Genomic DNA, 11,134 nt, shown 5'->3' with positions numbered 1-11,134 from the left:
GCTTCAGCTGAGGGCCCCGGCTTGTTTTTCCTAATCATGATATCTCAGTTTCCCTGAATGGCTATGTTTTGTAAGGTTAAGGTCCAGTAATGATCGATGATCCTCTTCCTGACTGAGCAAGCTCTATCTACCCTGGACAAGATGGTGGCTCCCTGGTAGTCGGTCAGCAGTTTTTGTTAGTGTGGCATGTTCCTGGCTCCTGGTCTGATCCAGGGCAATGGCCCACATTACCAGGCCTGTGAGGGCCAAGGGGCCGGCATGGGTTTGTCACGCTAGGTTGACATTTTGGGGAACATTGCCAGGACACCGCAGCACATTTCGTCCTCCTGGACAAATGGTGTGGGAGCAAACATGTCAACTCAGGCAGATGGGCAGGCGTCAGTGCCAACCTCACTGGACCTCACTGGATCGCTGGCCCGGCGCCGTCTGCCAGCCGGCCTAACGGAGCGCTTCCTGCCACATTTGCAGTGGAGGGGCAGGTGTCTTCCTCCAGCAGCAAGTTGTAGGAACATGTGTGGCTACATTCACTTTCTTTGTCTGTGTGTAAGAGAGACAGTAAAACAGGAACAGACTATTAAAGACATTATGTGTCTGATTTTGATCATCAAGTGCTGAATGGCCGACACTGACGAGCATTTAAACCAAAAGACAATTTTTATTATATGATATTATGACGTTATAGATTTAAATGAAAGACTAATTGTTAACAAGCATCAAGAGTCATAACCAGACTGAACCCTTCCACCCTGCTTTCATCACATATGGACAGACAAGTGTTTCCTGTGATCCAGATCGAGCTCCAGGAAAAAGTGGTCTGCAGTGGAACGTGTATATTTATACAACACACTGTCAGGAAAAGGACAAAAAAAAAAAGCAATTACCAACACTGAAAACATACAGTATTATATAAGAAATCCTGGAGGCACCACCAGATTTGTTTTTCTGTCAAATTCTGTGATCATTGTCATTAAAATTGGAAAAAAATATTATATATATACACACATATATATACATATATATATATATATATTATTATAACATTTTATAAAAATAAAAGTTTTATATATGATCAAACTGTCAATGATGCAAGTGTATGTACTAATGATCGAGCGTTTTTTAAATAAAACCATTTTCACAGCAGATATCTCTCGACACAATAGGACAGGTAACAGTAACAGTTTTTACCAAAAACATCCATTCATGTTCCAGGGTTGTGCTATTATAATAATTATATGATATACATCTAATGGTCCTTTGCACTTTGTAAATAGAAAACTGTACAGTTAGCTCACACTAAAGTAGATATATATATCTATATATATAGATATATATATAGATATATATACAATACTTTACGTAAGTGAGCCAATGAGCAGGCGTTCTGATTCTTATTAATGTCAACCCCTGAAAAACAACCTCCGAAAAAAAGTAAAATAAATGTCAAAGTGGATGAGAAAGCAGTGTTGCACAACAAGGTTTTCATAAATACAGAGTAATACATTTTGTGCTCCCATTTAATGTAATTTACTTAACAGTTCTGCGAGAGTCCGGACAATTCAAACTTTACCATTTCAAACTTGTTATTTTAATGAGATTAAAAAAAGCCAAAACCAAATACCCAGTCCCAGTATCCACCTTGAATAAGAACAACAACAACGTCTTAACAATTACCCCAAAACTTAACTTAATCAACTTAATTTAAACTATGTTTTAGCCTCGGTGCGACTTATTATAAAGGTTAAGTAAAATAAACTAAGTTTGGGTTTAGCGTCAGTTTCATATTCTTATAACACTGACAGTTTTTATTTTTATGACAAAGCATTTTTAACCTTTTAAAGCATGACATTCAATGTCATGCGCACACACTATACTCAGTGCAAGTCTGCTGTAATCATCTGTGAAGCTAATGAAGGATTGAGACACAAAAACAATGCCTCAGCTCTTTGTCAAATCCGCCCAAGGATGATTTGTGAGTCCATGTGTACGCATGTTTGGATGCTTGCATATATTTCATGCCATTCCATTATCTGTGGAAGCATTTACTGTACCTGTGCTCGCGTGGAGGCGCGGACCCTGTGCTGTGCTGCATATCACAGCCAGAGGGCCATTAATCTTAGCTTAATCAAATAAATCAAGTGCACTTTAGAAAAGAGCTGTCAGTGTAATTGTTGTGATAGCCACTCCCCAGTTACTCCAGCGGGAGCTCTATAGAAAACTATGCCAGGGAATGCACACTCACTCTCCAGAAGCATATAGTGCTGTGCTGTCCTCAGAATCAAGCCTAACATGACTGACGCTGCCTAGAGTGATGAGACTGCGACCTGCCCACACGTTTGTCCATCTCCAGTCCATCATGGCGGGACGCTTACACAAGGCCACTGCAGCCAGAGTGCAGCCCTTCTTTGTGTTGGATCCTGTTAAATGTGACCACAACAGGGGCCTAATGCTCGGCTCGGCTCTGCAGTGAAATGATTCTGCTGAAGAGAAAGTTGCCGCGGTGTTGAGACATTAAACCCAATCTTGGGCTCCGTCCTGTATGTGTGAGCGGAAAGAGCACAGTTTGGTATTTACATGGGAAAGAATGCTCAGCCTCCCCCACAAGGAAACCATACTGGCGGACGTGGGGATGAGACAGGGGAGATAATGGGGATGGAAAGAGCAGCGTGTGTAAAGGCTGCGCTGCCCTCGGCTTCCCTTTCAACCAATGAGGGTTAAATGACTCTCTGGGCACCTTGGCAACCATTTCTGTGCTTCTGCATCTTCCTCTGATGTGACTGTGAACTGGCTGAAGAGGTTGTCTTCATCATGATTGTTTCTGTCATTAAAAAAAAGGAGCGTAACTCAAAAACAGAAGAGGCCAGATGATTGATGATTAGATGTTGGTGGTGATCCAGATGTGGACCTGGATTCAAGAGAGTCCAGACACTGACACTGTGAGAAACTGAGCGGCTTTGATGTTAATGCTTCCTCCAGTTTTTATCTTTCTCTTTGTTACACTCGTTCTCTCCTAATACCATTTGTGTTACATGTGTCTCTCAAGGCTCCAGCAGATGGTGCCAAACAGTGTGTGTGTGTGTGTACTTGTATTTATATCTCTGTTAGGTCCAACACTCATACAAACCTATCTTTGTGGGGACATTTTAGCTGGGCCCCACAACTTTAAAGGGCGTTTTCAAGGGTTACGAAAAGAGTTAGGCATTTAATCGTAATGGTTAGGGCAGCCTTTTTCAAACTGTGGGACGGGCCCCCCTGGGGGGGCGCGAGTTCTGTTTTTTAAGTCCTAACTTAAACTTTTGGTGTCGCTGTAAGCCGGACTCATTTAAGTGACGTACCACAACAAAATCTACACCAGTGACAAGGTTTGGATAATGGAGAAGTTTCTGACTGAGGCAAAAAGAAACTAACAACAAGCCAACGTCAGCCCAACGGAACAATGATTCACGACAAAATGCCACCAAAGACCTCTCTGTGTGTTGTGTCTCAAAACATTTGCTAATACAAAAAAATGTTATTGGTAAAGTATTCTTTGTTATCCAAATGTATTTATTGTTTAAAAAAATGACACTATTATAGTTATAATTGCACATTTCATATTTTTGTTTGAAAATTGCTTTCTCACAAAGCAATATTGAGGTTATTCGTATTACTAAAGCAAAAATGTTATTTGCACAACAAATTATTGAAAGAAAAGTGAAACGTGTGTTCTAATATTGATTCAATAAATGTTAGAATTGACACATTGTTATAATTTCGTGAGATTTCGGGGGGGAGGGGCCTGGGAAATTTCTTCCTCTTCTTCAAACAAAAAAAGTTTGAGAACCACTGGGTTAGGGTAAGGGGCGAGGGAATGCATTCTGTCTAAGATATAAAAACAAATTTGTACTCACCTTTGTTGGTACCTTTTCTGGCATAAATACGGACCTTGTTGGGTTCAGTAGTTCTGATAAAGACCCAAAAGTGGTTCTGATGAGGCAGAACCTCATTTCTGTAGAACTGGTTAAGTTTAAGATTAAAATGAGTCATTAACTACTTATGGGTAAGGTAAGGGACACTAATCAGTGCTGCGTGATCAGAGTAACAACTAGACCCATATTGTTCCTAATAATAATTAAGTTAAACAATATAACAACAGCCTGTTGTGTTGAAGACACATGATGCAATGATGAGCCAAACAAACTCGGGGGGGAGGGGTCACCACACCACACCACACCCCCCAAGTCACAAAGTAAAAGTAACAGGAAAGGTTAGAAAATGTGGAAAGGCTGAAAAGACATGGATGGATGCGAGCTCATGCTAATTTGTTTGACCTACTCTCTTCACAAATGAGTATGGATGGAGGGATTCCTGATGCTCTGATTGGAAGATGGATGAGTGTGCAGCTATGGCTTTAATTGATTGAAGAGTGGAATTCAGTTAGAGATAATTGAATCATGGAAATCATTAAAAGCTCAAGTGAATGAGATGATTAGGAGAGCTAACCGGGTTGTAATCAACCCTCGGCACAAGTCATCTTTAGGATTCTAAAAAAGGAGCTTATTATCCCGCCAGATATAAGGTGTCATGACAGAAACCAGCAAATCATTCTCTTCCCGTAAATACAAGCACACAAAGAGAAGGCTTTGAAGCAGTTATCTGGGTGAATGGGAACATCTTCATTAATAAATGAGCGCTCTGTTTTAATGTTTCCATTTACTTTGAACTAATTGGTCAGTTTTCACTGCAACAGATTCTCAGGGCCAGCTGGGGGTCAGCGCTCTACTTCATTACTCCATCCAGGGAAATGAGGAGCCTGATTAGTTTGGGCTTGACCTTGGACTATTCAGTTAAGCCCTCCCGCTAAATCTCCTCGCGTCAAATCTCTGCAGACCCAAATCATTGAAATCACTGCAGACAAAAGAAAGAAAGAAAGAAAGAAAGAAAGAAAGAAAAAGGAGTGTGTGAACACCTAGTGTTATGTATTTGAGCGGCGGAGGTTTAGCTTGTGAGGAAAACAGTAGGCGGTGTCTTTATCTTTAGGTTCAGTGTCACAGGAGTTGTGAATGAAGTGCGGCAACAACTGTTACCCATAGAAACCGCGTCTGTAAGTGAACCTATGGCCGATGTCTGTCCGTAGAAAGCCATGGAAACAGTGGGAGCTAATAACGGGGGAGTCTGGCTATTCCAGTGACACGGTGATGTTTAAGTGTGGCTGCTCTCCCTCTGCTCCTCCTTCTCCTCCTTAACATGTTTGTCATCCCGTCGGAGCGGCCAAGCGGTCGCTTTATATTTGAGGCAGCAGTCAGCAGGGGGGTATGATCTGTACCCCCCGCTGCCTCAGACTGCCCCTAAGTCTGGATATGCCAGGCCCAGAGACTTGTGGGTAATCCACCCCCACCTCCCCCAAAGGCCTCCCACGGCGCCTCCTGAATCAGATTGCTGCTGACCCCCCGCCGAGTGACGTCTCACCCTCGAGAACGGGGAACTGGCGCAGCAGGGGAGCGGGCAGGCAGCGATACTGTGCCCCTGCATGTAAATACATGTCCCAGCAACACTGTGAGTGCTGAGCGACACACGCAGAACTGCCGCTCTCCAAAGCTTTACCTCAGTTCTTGATGGTTCTGTTGTTGTTCCGTAACAATTCTTGTTTTTGGCTCGCGCGTTTGCACGCGGCAACCTTGTGCAACTTCTCCACTCCATTAGGGATGGAATAAATTTCATATTCGACGTTTTCAAAGATGAAATGATTTGTAATTCAACAAGCCTCAACGGAGCCTCATGCAGTGCAGTTTTAGTCCTGGCTTCAGCACAAGCCAAATCGATTCCAGAGGTCATTTTCTTTCTTTATTTTCTCTTTCCTGGGCACCAGTCGGTGGTCCGTACTAAAGGCCGTCTATGGCACAACTCTGTATGTTTATTTCCTCTGTTGGAGTAAATAAATAGGAGATCTGTCTCCACTTAGCAAAGCCCCAACTCCTTCTCAAACCTAAAACCTTGATGGTGGATGGAGAGAGGGAGGGGGTCTCAGGAGCTCTGACCCCGAGTGAAGTGTGTGTTTACTGCAGAGGAAGGAAAAATGAAAAGCCCGGAGAAGAAAGAAGAGGTAAACAGAAGATGATGGACAAAAAGAGAGATTCTGTGCGGTAGAAAGATGTACATAGTTAGAGAGGGAAGAAATAAGGGTGTGAGGTAGACGTAGTGAGCAAAATAGAGAGAAAAACAGAGACAGAGAGACAGAGAGACAGAGAGAGAGAGAGGGAGAGGGAGGCCAGGCAGCTGGGAGCTCCCACAGACACGCACTTCTGTCTAAGCAGCTTTCCTCTCAGGGCAGGGTCATGGCGGGTCACGGCGGGATTACACTTTTGGCAAACAAGAGGGAGCTCCTCTCTCACAAAGCTGTGCACGACTCCCCCGTGACTCTCAGCAGCTGTAATAAAGCCAAGGCAGCCTGAACCTACAAACAAAAAGCTAACACGCTATCGATCGACAGCGGCCAACTTTCGTGAGGTGGTGTTGAAAGGTCGACATTGTGCAGACAGCTCGGGCCGAGGTGAAGGGCTATTATTGGGATGAGGGAAAACTGCGGTGTTTGGTCTTATCACAGAAATTCCTCACTTAGTCGACAATATCACCAAACTGCCAGTGCACGAATAGAGCTATTGTTATTCAGCAAATGAAGAAAAACATCTGCCGCGTACAGTGTGATATTCCAATCACCAAATCCAAATGAGGTTCTCTATCCCTTCAATCAATAGCCGTCCCCTGCAGTGCCTGCATGTCTCTTCACTTCCTAATCAACACTTCCACTCGCAGGGAGGTCAGCTGAGCAGGCGCACGGTGCCCCGAGCGCTGCTTTGAACTTAATTAAGCAGCTTTAAACACAGACGAAAAGATTCATTAATACACAGACAAGATGAGCACTGAGATGAAAACGCAGGAGAAATTCAGCTGTTAAACCCACATGGGTCAACATGGAGGTCCAAGTTCTGCCAGACCCAAAGATTTGATAAGGCTCCTCTTCAAAGAGACAGTGTGTGTGTGTGTGTGTGTGTGTGAGAGGAACATTATCTGATCACAATGGGGGGAAAAAATGAAACGGAAATGGAGGTAAAGATGGAGGGTGTTCCTGTGGATGGAAGGCTGCAGCGTGCCGCCGGGGTGCTGCTGTGAGGCAGGGCCTGTTAAAGGAGAGCGCTCCAGACCAAGGTGTTCTATAGCTCCAGGGCTAACGGTGATAAATGAGTCCCTTAATGTCAGCAAACACTTTATCTCTGCTTCATCTGTTTTCATTAGGCAGAGCCAACCTTTGGCTGGGCGAGAACGTGCTGTAACTTTCATTACGACGACACAGAAAGGAGAGGGACAGAGACCTCCCATCGGTCTAATAAAAACACCAGCGAGACACCGTGACAGATCCTATTTCTTATTATTATGATGGCAGGCTCCTGTTATAAATTAGACCATGCCATGTCTCTCAAAGCTGATCAGTGCTGCTGCTTAACTGCTGAATGATACCTGCTCTTCTCTGATGTTCTCATCCATCGATCTCAGTGTCTCACTCACTCGTTACTGTTTCTGCCGTCGTATTCCTGATTAGACGGTAAGGGAGGAAGAAAAACCTGGTCTTTGTCCTGCAGATTGTAGCTCAGTGTCATCAGACTCTGACAGCATTTGGTTGTTAGTATTTGGGCCGACGGTGGTTTTTGAACGTGAAGGTTGTGGGTGCTATTGCCGGCTCCCGAAGTCTGCATGTGTCCTTGGGCAAGACACTTAACCCCCACGTTGCTCCTGACATCTGTGCTGGCGGCGTGTGAACGGGTGAGAGACGCACAGTATGTGTGAGTGAATGGGTGTGAATGGCAAACTTTGAGTTGTCATCGAGACTAGAAAAGTGTTACAGTATATAAACACAGACCGTCTACTGACATTACAAATGTTTAGTTGGCTGTAAAACAAAAGCAGTCCTATGGAAATCCAATTTTCTCCAATTTATATCATCTAGTCTGTATGAAATTGTGCTGTTAAGTGTTAAAACAATCTACTGTATATGAATTATCTGACAGAACCATCTTATGTCTGAGCTTTTACCTGCAACAGCATCACCAGATTGAACTCTCATTTATTTATCTTATGTTTTCACAGCTACAGCGAAGCCTCCCCAATTTTGTTGTGTCTTTACCTGCACAATGACAATTAAAGGCTATTCTATTCTGTTCTATCTCATCGTCTTCATCACAAATACACTGATATTATGATGGACATTGAAGGTTCAATGAAATGAACAAACCACATCACTATAGTTATTAATAACATGGTTCTGCCAGGCGACTCATTACCAAGCCAAGAATTAAGTTGATGCTTTACTTAATTTGTCAATATGATACTAAGATTAAGTTATAGTTTTCTCTCCAATAGACCAAATAAGAATTCTTTTTATTTGATCTGTAAAATGTAAAAAAACATTTTTTTATATCTCCAATGAATCCAAAAGACATTAAACTTAAAATGATATAAAACATCTGTGTAACAGCTGGAAAAGCAACAAATATTTAAGACAATTTAATATATATATATATATACACACACATATACATATATGTATATATATATATAAATGGACTGTAGTATTTCTTTATGTAATGACTAATATACAGACAAAACATATTTGTTAATTTGAGACACAGTCGTCTGATATCAATAGTATTATTGTGTATAGTTATTTATTGGAGTATAATTGTCACACTGTGTGTGTGTGTGTATATTATATTAACATGTACAGTACGTGGCTTATATTATTGTCTCGTATACTTCATAATTCATCACACTGAAGGACGTAAATGACAAAGAAAAGACGGAGAACTGACGTAATATCTGATGTAAGCTTTACTTTCAAATCCTGTTACATTTAGATCTGGCAAGTTGAACATAAAATAATGCCAAACAAATACAAAACCAAAAGTACAAATGATCTATTTACCAGTTATCATCACAACCCTGTACAGCCTTAACAATGGAGTAATAAAAAAAAGCTTTATACAGCACATACCAATGTTTACCGAGTGCCAAAAAGATAAGATCGTTGAGCCTTTTTCTGATCATAAAATACAGCCGAACGTAAAGCTAAGTGATTGTAGGAGAGTGCAGGCTAAACGCAACCAAGGGAGTTAGTTTTAAACACAATTAAGTGCTAAAGAACGAGAGCAAGGGCAAAGTCATGCATACTCTGAAGTGCCAAGAAGGTAGTCAAGCTTTTTTAAAGGAGAAAACTAAACAAAAAAAGTTACTGTGCTGCGTATATTTGGGCAAAAATAAACAAAGTAAGTGCTTTAGAATACTGTTTTTTTTTTAAATGGATCGAGCCCTGTGTTGCCTTTTTTTAACATTACACTCAAACTATGGAGACAAAAAGAAGTGCAGCCATTCATGATTATGTATTAAAAGGCAGACATTTAAAAAAAGAAAAAGTGTCGAGTGGACACATTCTTCTTTTTTTCCTCTTTATCTTTTGGACCCTGACAATTAGTTTGACTTATTCTCAGAAGTCTCAGGTGGTTTCCTTCCACCAAGTGGCACTAGAGTATAAAAGATAACATAGATAGTACAAGGAGAGTGTGTGTGTGTGTGTGTGTGTGTTGGAGGGATGCTCCTTTCACTCCAGAGACAGCATGCCAGGCATCGACAGAGCAGAAAGGAACAAACAAACAAACAGTGTAAAACAGGGAGACAATCAAGGCATCGCTCCAGAGCAGGCGGTGACGGATTCAATCCTAACATCACATCCCGCGGCGACTTACATTTTGGTCTTGACAATTCGTGTTTTCTGTCCAATCAACATTTTTCGTTCTGACATTTAAGTAGAAAAACAAAACAAAAAAAGAAGAAAAAAAAAAGCAACAATGATTCATCATAAGAAAATGCAATGAATAAAAACAGGCAAAAAGGAAACAACAAAGGAAAAAAACAAAAAAAAACACGACCCCTTTACAAATAAGGGATTTTGGCTTGAAGAACACTTAGGAACACAAGCGCGATCAATAACGGGTAAAGCTTTTTCAATAATAAAATGCTTGTACTGCCACATCTCCTCAAACATTTTTTGAGCATTTCATGGATAAATACATATTCTCATCATGAAAAAGTGCAGCACTGTGCAAAATTGGCTATCACAATTTAGCCTGGGACTTTAAGTTCCCAGGGAGAGCTTAACCTCTACTGTCTAATTCATGCAATTTGTATTAATTTACTTTCTCCCCTCCCCCCTCTCCCCCGAGGGTCAGAGGGGGAAGAGCCTCAGTGGCACAGATTTGCAAATGGCGTTTTTCTCTTGGTTTGACTTGTGACTTATAACTTACGACATGAAATCTGACTTTATTCAGGATTATTGGACTTTTGAGGCGAGTTTGGCTCCGTAAACGCTCTGTTCCTCGATTCTTTACTAACGTCTTCTCAGCTCCGTAGGGACGCAGACCCTTTAGCACTGAAATAAATGTGAAACTAAGGGATGACGACGACGACGATGATGATGATGATGGTGGTGATTGAGTCATTTCCAGCAACTAATGCTCCCACTTTACATGATAGTGGATCTAAGTTTGCACTTTTTTATTTTCCTTTTTTTAGTGCTTTTGGCTTGAAGTGTAACTCCATTAAGTGCAATTAAAACTTCAAAAAGTTTGACAGGAGGGAGGGGAGGCTACAAAACAGTACCATGTCAGCCAGCCTAAAAACAATCCAGTGCCATTGAACATGATGCTGTACAGGTGAATGGCTTTGCTTCATTATTGCACCTAAAGGAGCTTTTCCCACCCCGATAGGTGCTCTATGAATGTTAGTAAAAAAAGTTTTATGACGTAAAAGGCTCAGTTAAAAAAACAAAACAAAAAAACAAGTCAAAATAAACCCAAAAAAGGAACAAAAATAAAAGAAATAGACACAGAAGGCCACCAAACACACTAACTTTCCCGCCTCTACCAGCACAGAAGAAATCCCTCTTCACACTTCTGTATCGCTTCTTTTTCCATGTACATCAACAAAAATACATTCATTCAAGTCATTTTGGAACAGGTTTTTTTTTCTTTTTTTTGTACACAAAAATTACAAAAAGCTCCAAAAAGCACCATTGAATCGGCCTGTGGCGACCCTGGCTGTGGGTAGCTCG

Source organism: Solea senegalensis, linkage group LG6 (genome assembly GCF_019176455.1).
Source record: "Solea senegalensis isolate Sse05_10M linkage group LG6, IFAPA_SoseM_1, whole genome shotgun sequence".
NCBI lineage: Eukaryota > Metazoa > Chordata > Actinopteri > Pleuronectiformes > Soleidae > Solea > Solea senegalensis.
The sequence above is the reverse complement of the archived record's forward strand: the minus strand, read 5'-3'. Positions refer to the sequence as shown.